The sequence below is a fragment of the Medicago sativa genome, chromosome 3, assembly GCF_051527215.1.
Source record: "Medicago sativa cultivar Bolivia chromosome 3, Bolivia_mono, whole genome shotgun sequence".
Classification (NCBI taxonomy): Eukaryota; Viridiplantae; Streptophyta; class Magnoliopsida; order Fabales; family Fabaceae; genus Medicago; species Medicago sativa.
Window position 1 is genome coordinate 26,907,668 of NC_140751.1, and position 10,432 is coordinate 26,918,099.

General features: G+C 33.6%; 1 pseudogene; it reads left to right on the forward strand.

The window, feature by feature from the left end:
- Positions 1-6,336: 6,336 nt before the first annotated feature.
- On the forward strand, positions 6,337-9,546 carry LOC146936797 (agamous-like MADS-box protein AGL62; annotated as a pseudogene).
- The last annotated feature ends 886 nt before the right edge of the window (positions 9,547-10,432 follow it).

The following is a 10,432-nucleotide window of genomic DNA, read 5'->3' on the forward strand; positions in this document are numbered from 1 at the left end:
TTTAGTGCTTTAATTGTGAACTTTATGTAAAAAGCCTATGACAATTGTGTGATTCCAATTTCAATTCTTGATGGATGTTTTGATTCATGATATATGATTTGTGAAGGTCTTGTTGCTGTTTGAATGTGTTTTTACTATATGTGTGTGCCTTGTGTTTAGTTACTTGTTTTGCAAGATTTGTTTGTGAATGAATAATGAAAATATGCTTAAGTTCACCATTAAAATGCATGGTTTCTCATATCCCTTTGATCCCCATTTTAAAATCTGAGTTCATGTCTTTAAAATGTGTTAAAATATGAGGATTATAAGTCATGTGAGCTTTGTATTTTGTGGTGTAATTTTGGCTAGGCCTTGCATCATTTTTGCTATGTTTTGTGGTAATTTCTTTGCTTTTGTTATAGTAACTTTTACTTGCTTTATTTTCTTGATATTATCATGTGCTACTAACTCCTTCATTTTATGTTTCATGCATTCCATAAGGCATCTCATTCTCCATCTTATATTCTTGGTCTCTATTTTTCTCACACTTTAAAATTCATGCAAAAGTTAGAATGTAATACTTAGGATCTTTTTTGTACTTTACTTTTATGCAATTTTAATTTCTTGCAAGACCATAGAATGTAAACTAGGGCATGATGTAAAGGACAATGGACTCTAATGATGTACACCGACACAAGCACCGACACATGCACACACATCACATAGATATTTTTTTAGATGTATGGCTAGGATATGCATGTTTAGATGTATGTTTAGGATTGAATGTTTAGATGAATGCCTAGGATTTACACTTAGAAAAAAATCATTTTCCAAAAAACTTGAACAACATCACTTGAAAACCTTTTTCCAAAAAATATAGGAGTCAAAACTCCTTTGCATTTTCTCTTTTATTTTCTTAATCAAATTTCAATGAGAATTAATCATACTTGACATTTTTTCAAAATAACTAATTCCACCTCACTTTTTCCTAAATCTCATGCCCTTGAGGCCTCTCTCTTATTCTTCAAAATTCATTTTCAAACTTAAAATCAACCAACAAAAACAAAAACATTTTTTGGAAGAGAACTACGGTGGATTTGATCCTTTAAAAGGGTACGTAGGCAAGGAATCAAAATTCCTTCAATTCAAATAAAATAAAAATCAAACATTCTTCTCCCTCCAATTCTTCACTTAGTAAACTCTTAGGTGTAAATATCACTTTTCAAATAGCATTTAAAAATAAAGCGCGCGCGTAGAAAGTAAAGACGGTTCCTATAGGATACTATAGTCGTTATGGGTGCCTAACACCTCCCCATAACGAAAACAACTCCCGAACCTCGATTCTCAAGGGTTTTTCTTATTTTTCCCTTCTTAAGAAAAAATGAGATATCAAAGGTTAAAAAGGTTCAAACGTAATCAATGTTTGACACCCGAAAAACCAAGATAAAACATTATCACGTGACTAAAATACAACCTGCCGGTTGATTATACGTGTGTGGACATAATTATCTAGACGAATGTGCACACTAGAATTCGTCTTAGAATCTTCATAACATGTTATAGGCTTTACTATATCATGCGTGTCATGGCGGTCAAAGGGATCCTAGAACCGCTTTGCCAAGATACGTTAAACGCACCGAAGCCTACACTATATTTCATGACACAATCCCATACCAGACGAATAGGGAAACCTAAGTTCGTCTTCGGTAAATCATTCATTTCATAATCTATTTCAACAATGGTTCATATCTAACATAATCATAACATGCATAGTCATATTCGTTAAGTCACTATGTTAGCGTGAGTCAAACAGCATTATCTTGGTTCGTTTTACGGAGAGACCCGAGTGGAGTAACCCCGAGAACTATCCCATACATGACCGATGTACGTACATCGGACTCCCTCGGTGTCGTGCGGGTCCCTTACGGCTTGAATCGTTCCCCTTAGGTCGGGAACCTCTTGTATCCCCCTGACGTGGATAACAAGAGACACGAGCACCTACATCTTATATTAGTCATGTTCATATACATACATATTCATACTTGTTCATAGGCATAGAAGATATTCTTCGTTTCATCACTCATAGTACCTAGAAAAGGTAATATGACATTATATTCTCGACAACTATGTCGAGTCTCTAGATTTCAAACCTTTCCTTAGAATATCACTACCCCATCATGCTTTACTCTCTTGAGTCATCCGAGACACATGTTAAAATTGCCATGTCTTTTGATTCAAAGTTCCATTAACGATTGGTACATCTTTCTATTAATTTCTGAGGACCAAAAATGCCATAACCCAAGTAACAAGCCATTTAGAAATTCAAAGTTTTAACCAAATCAAGTTTGTTCCAGTTGTAAAATAAGTGAAAACAGTAAAAATATACTTCAAACGATCGCATCGGACCCCCACACGACTGACACCAAGCACCCGAGCACAAAACAACACGAAAGTTGCCTTGTCTGGGGCGCCTGGCGCCAGGAGCAAGGCGCCTAGCGCTAGCTCTCTGTGGGTGGGCGCCTAGCGCCCTTGTACAGGCGCAGTGCTCCGAACCTGCGTTTTTCGGCTGCGGGTTTTTGTCATTTTCGACCCAAAACTCCAAATTTTGATCTCCTAAATGTACCAACTCATTCCAAACATTGTTAACAAGTTTATGTACTCAAAATGGTTTACAAACACATATACAAGATCATGTTCCATGGCAATTTATCATGTAATCAACAAGGCATGGCTTTAGGTTCAATAAAATTTCATAGAAGCAAAACTAACACAAAACATGATTTCTTAACTTGATTTTTCCAACCCAAAGGTAGGTTACTCTATCTATAGAACTCACCTTGAAAAAGATTGATGTTGGTTACAAGTCTCTAACCACAAACCCTAGGATCACTACTCTTGATTGAGAAAGGAAACTAGTTGAAAAGCTTGCTCCACTACACCCAAAGCTCACTTGATCACATACATCATGAATCTTGAACAACTAATTTGAGCCAAAAGAATGAAGGATTGGATCGGTTCTAGAGAGGGAAGAGAGGAAGAGAAAAGTTTGTAAACCTAGAGTGAGGAAATGGAATGAAAAATGAAGAGTTTGGACCAAATTTTCCTTATATAGTCCTTAAACTCAAATGACTATTATACCCTTCTGCTTAAACGTGCGCATTTGTATCGTTTTCAGACATTACATTAATTCCTAATACGCGGGATGTTACATTTGTGGAGAAACGGAATTGAGGATCCAAGAATGGATCAAATGATTGCATTTTCCCACGCAGTTCTGTTCAAATCATCTTCACCAGGTTCAGGAGTAGATATATTGATGAAAGCAAGCTTGTTTTTGGCGCCAAGTGCTCGTTGCATGGATCTGCTCCAAGCTAGGTAGTTTGATCCGGTGAGAAGAGGCGTAACCGTCACGGTTTTGGGACCTTTACTAGGATGAACGTAAAAAATGGAATCAATATCAGCATGAGGTTGTTGACGAACCATAGTGAATCAATGAAGAGGAATGAAGAACGAGAAAAACAGAGAGATAAGAAAATCTGGAAAATTTCCAGAAAATTTGAACAAAACCGAACAAAAACAATGAATTCACAACGAATTCAAAGAAAAGATGATGAATTCACAACGAATTCAAAGAAATGATGATGAATTCACAATGAATTCACCGTGAAACAGAGGAAAAATGACGAAGAAATCGCGAGAAAAGTGCAGCGGAAAGATAGAATCAAGGATCGTAACAAACTCTCTTTTCAAAGAGAGCTCTTGATACCATATTATGAAACTGAGAAACAAAGTTATTTTCATTAGATTGAATCAATAGAGTACAATCACTATATATATATATATATATATATATATATATATATATATATATATATATACATTGCATTGTACTATCAATCAACTAAGATTGTACTACATCACAGTTACTTGTACTGCAATTTACTGGTAACTGTACTACATTACAGTTACTTCTATTGCAAGTAACAGCTGTCTCCTCCTCATTGGTTGGAGAAAGCTCATGGCGTAATAACTACTCAATATATCTAACCACACATTAATCAAACATATAGAATGCATCTCAATTTTACAATTATCCATTATATGAAATTTGTAGATAGTCCATTTGTTTGAGATTAACAATAATGGTTATTGATTTTTGGGATAAATCCAAATTCAATTCTATAAAAAGAAAACATTTGCATCTAGGCCATTATTGGTCGTAAATCTTAGTGATTACCAATTGTGGAAAAACAAGATTCAAAACACAAAAAAACCTAAATGTAAACCTTCAACCAAGAAATTAAAGAACAATTTTGAGATAGAGATCACCTTCAACCAATGATGGAAAGAGTGAAGCGATTGCGATTGAGAGGAGGCGAAGATATTGAGTTGTTGACGACGAGAGTGAGGGAACACGACGACGACTTAGACCAGCGACCATGAGGAAATGAAGAGAGTGGAAGGAGATTGAGCGGTTGGGAGGAGACAGCGACGATAGGCCTCATCCTCAGATCAGGGTCGGCCTAAGGGCCAAGCCACCAAAGCGAGGGCTTTAGGCCTCAAGATTTTGGGTTAAAAAATACCTCAAAATAAGTGAATTTAATTATAAATATATAATATGACATACTAATGATCAATATTTATCTAGCTTAGTTGGTCAATTTTAAGGCCTCAAATTCTTTTGGACCAAAGTTCAAATCTTAGATACAACAAAAATTGATTTATTATGCTTTTAATAAGCATTGTGTTATTTTTTTTTTTTTAATTCCAAAAGGCCTCTTTATAAAAAATTTGTTTTAGGCCTCTTGACATGTTGGGTCAGTCCTGCCTCAGATTTAGGAAAAGAGGGATGGAACTGAGAGCGAGGGCATAAAATTTCAGATTTATTTTATTTTATTTTAATTTAGTTTATGCTTTTAATAAGCATTGTGTTATTTTTTTTTTTAATTCCAAAAGGCCTCATTATAAAAAATTTGATTTAGGCCTCTTGACATGTTGGGTCAGTCATGCCTCAGATTTAGGAAAAGAGGGATGAAACTGAGAGCGAGTGCACAAAATTTTAGATTTATTTTATTTTATTTTAATGTAGTTTTGTTCACTTTTATGTTGACATTGTCATGAAAATCGAGGCCTAACTTATCCTTAAAAAACCGGCTTGTACGGTGAGGAGTGTCTCCTCTATATAAACTATTCTCAAGAATCCTATATATCCGATGTGAGACTAAATAACACCGAGTGTTGGCCGCGCTAACAGACATGATATCTTGCATGCATAGTAAAGATTTCATCTCTTTTTTAATAAAGAGCAAGAACAACATTGTGTATGTTTGGATTTACAATGAGTTTGATTGAATCATAGTGCACAATTGTGTTTTTGTTAAAAGCCAAGGTTAATAAAATAACAATTTATGCGTAATTTTGTTAAATTCACTACAATTTTTTTTTAAGGAGCTTGCCGTGAATCTAAATACTATTGAATATGTTTCCGTAAGCTTAGTTCAGTTGGTAAGGACAATGCATAATATATGCAAGGTCTGGAGGTTGAATCTCAGACAACAAAAAAAGAAACTATTGAATATCATAATGTGTTTGGTTTTTCTTTTGTTAGCTTATACATTGATAGCACCAGTGTAACTAATTTCACATGTACTAATAAGTTAGTTTAATGACCTTGAGTTTATGTATATAAAAAAAAAAACTAGTTATAATGACTTAAAATATATTTTACTAAATTACTTATAACATTGCCAACAAGGCAATAGAAGAGTTGAAAACATGAATCTCCTTAAAAAAAAGAATTTTGATTGATTATTTGAATTGTCCATTTCGAAAGAAGCCTAAACCCTAATGTAAAAACTAAGCAAATGATCCGCTTCCAACTTGAGCGTTAGGTTCATAGGAGCATAATGTGTCTAAGTCAAGGTGATAGCTTCGGGACACCTACTTGGGGTCAAAGACATGGAAGAATTGGTTACCATCTTAATTGGGCTAAAATTTAAAGAATAGGGATCCAAATGGAAGCATCAATACAATTAACCATCTAAAAATTATAATTAAAAAAACAAAATCAATTTTCTCAATATTGTCACACGTGATTCATTCATATCCATAATGAATTAGTTAACACACACCGGCCACACACTTCATTGGTAAATTAACATCAGATAAGAGAACAATTGACTGCACTTTTGCTGAGACCTTGAAAATTGAAGCTAAAGTCATTAAGAGGTAGGAGATGAGATCAGCTTCAACACAACAATGTTCTATATAAAGACACAACTAGCTGCTCAATTTCTTATTCATACCCCCCTTGAAACACAAACCTTGTTTTTTATATTTCTTTGATCATTTTGAACTATGGACGGCAAAGGAAATGGCAATGTTGGTGCTGCTGCAAACAATCCCAAGGACAACGTTGGCAATACCACTAAGGGTGATACAATGAAAGCACCTGGAGGAGATGGATCCAACATTTCAAGGGAGGAATTTGAGAAAAATCCTAAAGGCTATTTTGCTGATTTGCATGCTGCTCAAAAGGATAACAAGAAGAATTAGCTAGCCAGTTAATTTCCTTTTCTAATAATGTTATGGCTATGGTATTATATGTTCTGTAGAATATATTTTGTCATGTGCTAAGGAATAAATAAGAATTAATCTCTAAGTTTGTTTCCTACATTACCTGCACTGTTAATCTATAATAAAGCACTTTTCTTTGTTGGTCCCTCTTCTATACTTGTTTTGTCTCAAACTATTATTTTTTATGTTGAATTGATACTTTGCAAGCGTAATGATAATTTTTATCTTCTTTAATCAAGAACAAGAATAACTATCCAATTTCAAGCTGTTACTTTTGAATTAGATGCCTAGCTGGTGGTAGTGTATATGCATATTGTGGTTACAAATATTAAAATGTAATTTTATTGTAGGTCAATAAAATTACAATGCCACTTTGATGTTGTCAAACTTAGTCCAAATATTTACTAAGGGGCAAAAATTCAGCATAGAGAAAGGGGCAAAAATGCTTAAGAGACTTCATAGTAATTTGAAATCAAACACATTGAATGGTTTACTATTTGAACTCTATCAGTTGAATTTACTTACTCCTACCATGCCAGCCATCAAATTTACCTACATTAATATGTTTTCTATTGACTAAGTCTGATTGATTCAATTAAATAAGTAGAATTAAGAAGACCATTGAATTTTTAGTAAAGATATTGCTTCAAATTTCACTTTAGGTCTCATTAAGTGTCGGACAGACCCTATTTACCATCAAGCGATAATCTACTATAGGCCTTTTGATTTTTTTTCAAATGTTTGGTGAAGAGTGAACCAGACAAAATAATGTAATTTGTCTTTATAACCTATACAGTTTGCTTTGATGATAAAAAAACAAAACCCAAAATAACAAATCACAAATGTTATGTGATCCTTTCCTCCAAATTCATAAACGCCAAAAAGAAAGTAGCACAAATGAGTAATGATATCCAAGAGCGAGAATTGTACTCTGTATACATTCCATCAAGAAAGGATAATTAATTCATAAAGGCATATGATTGTCAAATTGAACGTCTACAAAAGCTTCCAGGCATATGAATTTCCATAAAAAATGACTTGTTAATTAAAGTAAGTGTTGCCAAACTTGGCTTCTTAAAATCTGAGAGGTTATTATGTGAAGAACGATAAGGAGTATGAAGATTAAGAAATATTGCTACTCTCACACACTGCTATGAGATCATAGAGAATCAAAACTATTAATGTGAGACTACAAAGCATAGTGTATACCTCCAATTTCACATTCTCTAAAATTTCCACTCATATTTTATATTGGGGTCATCTTCGTTGATGTAACTTATTTGCCAATAACATTTGAAGTGTTGTAGTCTAATCTATTTCAAGTGGGAGTATTGTAGTCCAATCCATAATGAATATGTCAAATCAACAAAAATAACCCTAAAATATAATAGGGTGGAAATTCTAAAAAAAGTTAAAGTAGATAATCAAAATTTTAGTTTATAAAATGAAGGACCAAAATTTCTTTTTCCTTTTTTTTTTTTTTTTTATAATATGAGGATCAAAATGAGGGACCAAAATTTCTTTTCCTTTTTTTAATACGAGAATCAAAAGTGCATTGGGGCAAAAAAGAAGAAAATAAAAAGTGAATCCTATGTTACCATTGGTGTTTTGATTTTAAAATTAAATGATTTGTATTTCTTATTGGGAAATGCTAACTTGTGTCCATAAGGCACAAGTTAATAAGTCAAAAGTAGAAATATTTTATTGTAATTAATGCATTTGAATTTAATTTTTTTTTACTTTTGATTAATTGAATGCACATAATTTAAAAAAAAATAATATATTTTTGCGTTGCTTAACATGTGCCCTAAAGACACAAGTTAACATGACCACTCATATCTTTTTTAACAATAAGTATACGAAAATATGATAGATTTTGAAGTATGTACCATATTCACTTGTTTTTCTTTAATAAAGATAAGAATATGAATGCAATAATTGCAAATTCCTGAAAATATTTAGGTACATACAACCTAAGTTTTATCCAAGTTAAATTGACAAAAGAGCGTCATTTTTTTTTTTTGCATTGAATATAATGTTATATTAGCCATGCAAAATGAGATTTGACGAGAATCTCTCAATCCATAAATATTTTAATGAAAAGGCGTAACGTTTGAAAAAGATAAATACATATTGGTTTTTTAAAGTCAAATCACAACGCGGGAGTGGGAATATACACAACAAAAGTGGCTATAAAATGACTCCTTCACATCCGATTTTAATATATCATTTCTCAGTCTAAAGTAACATACACACCCACTTACCCTTTTCATTTTTCTCTTTTTATCGTTTTGTACTTCAACCATTCAAGCGGAAGGAAAGGTCGTGGGCGCCAAAAGATTGAGATGAAAAAAATGAGCAACGAGCGCAACCTCCAAGTGACTTTCTCAAAGCGTCGTAGCGGGCTCTTCAAGAAAGTGTGTAGATGTTGCTCTCGTTGTATTCTCACCTAGTGAAAACGTATTTTCTTTCGGTCATCCAAATGTTGATACGGTCATAGATCGCTATCTCTCTGGGGTCCCACCGCAAAACAATAGCACCATAGAATTTATTGAGGCTCACCTTAGCGCCAAAGTGTGTGAGCTCAATGCTGAGTTGATTCAAATCAACAACACAGTAGACGAGGAGAAAAAGCATGGTGATGAGTTGAGTCTTTTGTGCAAGGCGTTCAAGGCTCAATTTTGGTGGGCTTGTCCGATTAATGGGATGAATAAGGCTCAGCTTGAATTATTCAAGAAGATTTTGGTGGAGCTTAAGAAACTTGTTGCTCATCATGCTGATAGGATTGCAATTCAGGGTGCTTTTGCTCAAACTTTTCCATTTTCTGTTGGTAATGATTTATCCTCTAACATCCCTCTCCATTATCAGCCAAATCCTCAACAAACTGAGATGTTTTCGCCACAAATTTTTCATAACCCTATGTTGCAACCTCATTTAATTGGCTTCAACAATATGGGAGGAGGAGGATATGGATCCCCAAGATTCTATTGAAGTTCTAGAGTCATTAAGTTCAGCTTCGCCACTTTACTTGTGTTGTATGAAAATCCATAACCAATTCAATTTCTCATCTATGCCCTCTCTTGAAACTCAAACTTTTGTTTACGAGTCTAATCATATCTCTGTTATCATTTTGAACTATATTAGATGGCAGAGGAAAGGGTAGTTATAAGTTTGTTGCCTAAAGTATATGCACCGTTGATCTATAATAAAGAACTTTTCTTTGTTGAATCCTCTTCTATACTTGTTTTGTCTAGTAAACCAGTAATTTTTATGCTAATTTGATACTTTGTATGCTTAATGACGATTTCATATCCTTTTTTATTAATCAAGAATGACTACATGTATGTTTGAATTGACATCAAGTTTGGTAGAATCGTAGTACGCCATTGTGCTTTTGTTAAAATTGCAATTTAGAGTTCAATAAAAAATCACAAGAATCTAAATATTGAATACCATACCATACCATTTTGGTTTCTCTCTCTCTCTCTCTCTCTCTCTCTCTCTCTCTCTCTCTCTCTCTCTCTCTTGTCATTTCTCTCTCTCATCCTCATCTCTTCATTTTTTTCATTTGTCTCTCCTCACTCACAAAAATTGCATGGACTGCAGTCATGTGGCTAGCAACTGATCCAATTTCAAGTGATAATTTTGGACATCTATTAAGGTCAAGACCCTAGTTGTACTGGATTAAAAAAAATGATCACATTAAATTTTAATTGATGCTATAAATCTATCAATGTGCATAAAGGAATTTGTAAAATACTTACTTCCTCAGTCCGCATGTATAAATAAGCATTTGTTTTGCTTTTTTTCATCCTAAAAAGTTGATAATGTAGTTGATGTTTCATTTTATGTGTGAATATCTAAACTACCCTTTGTA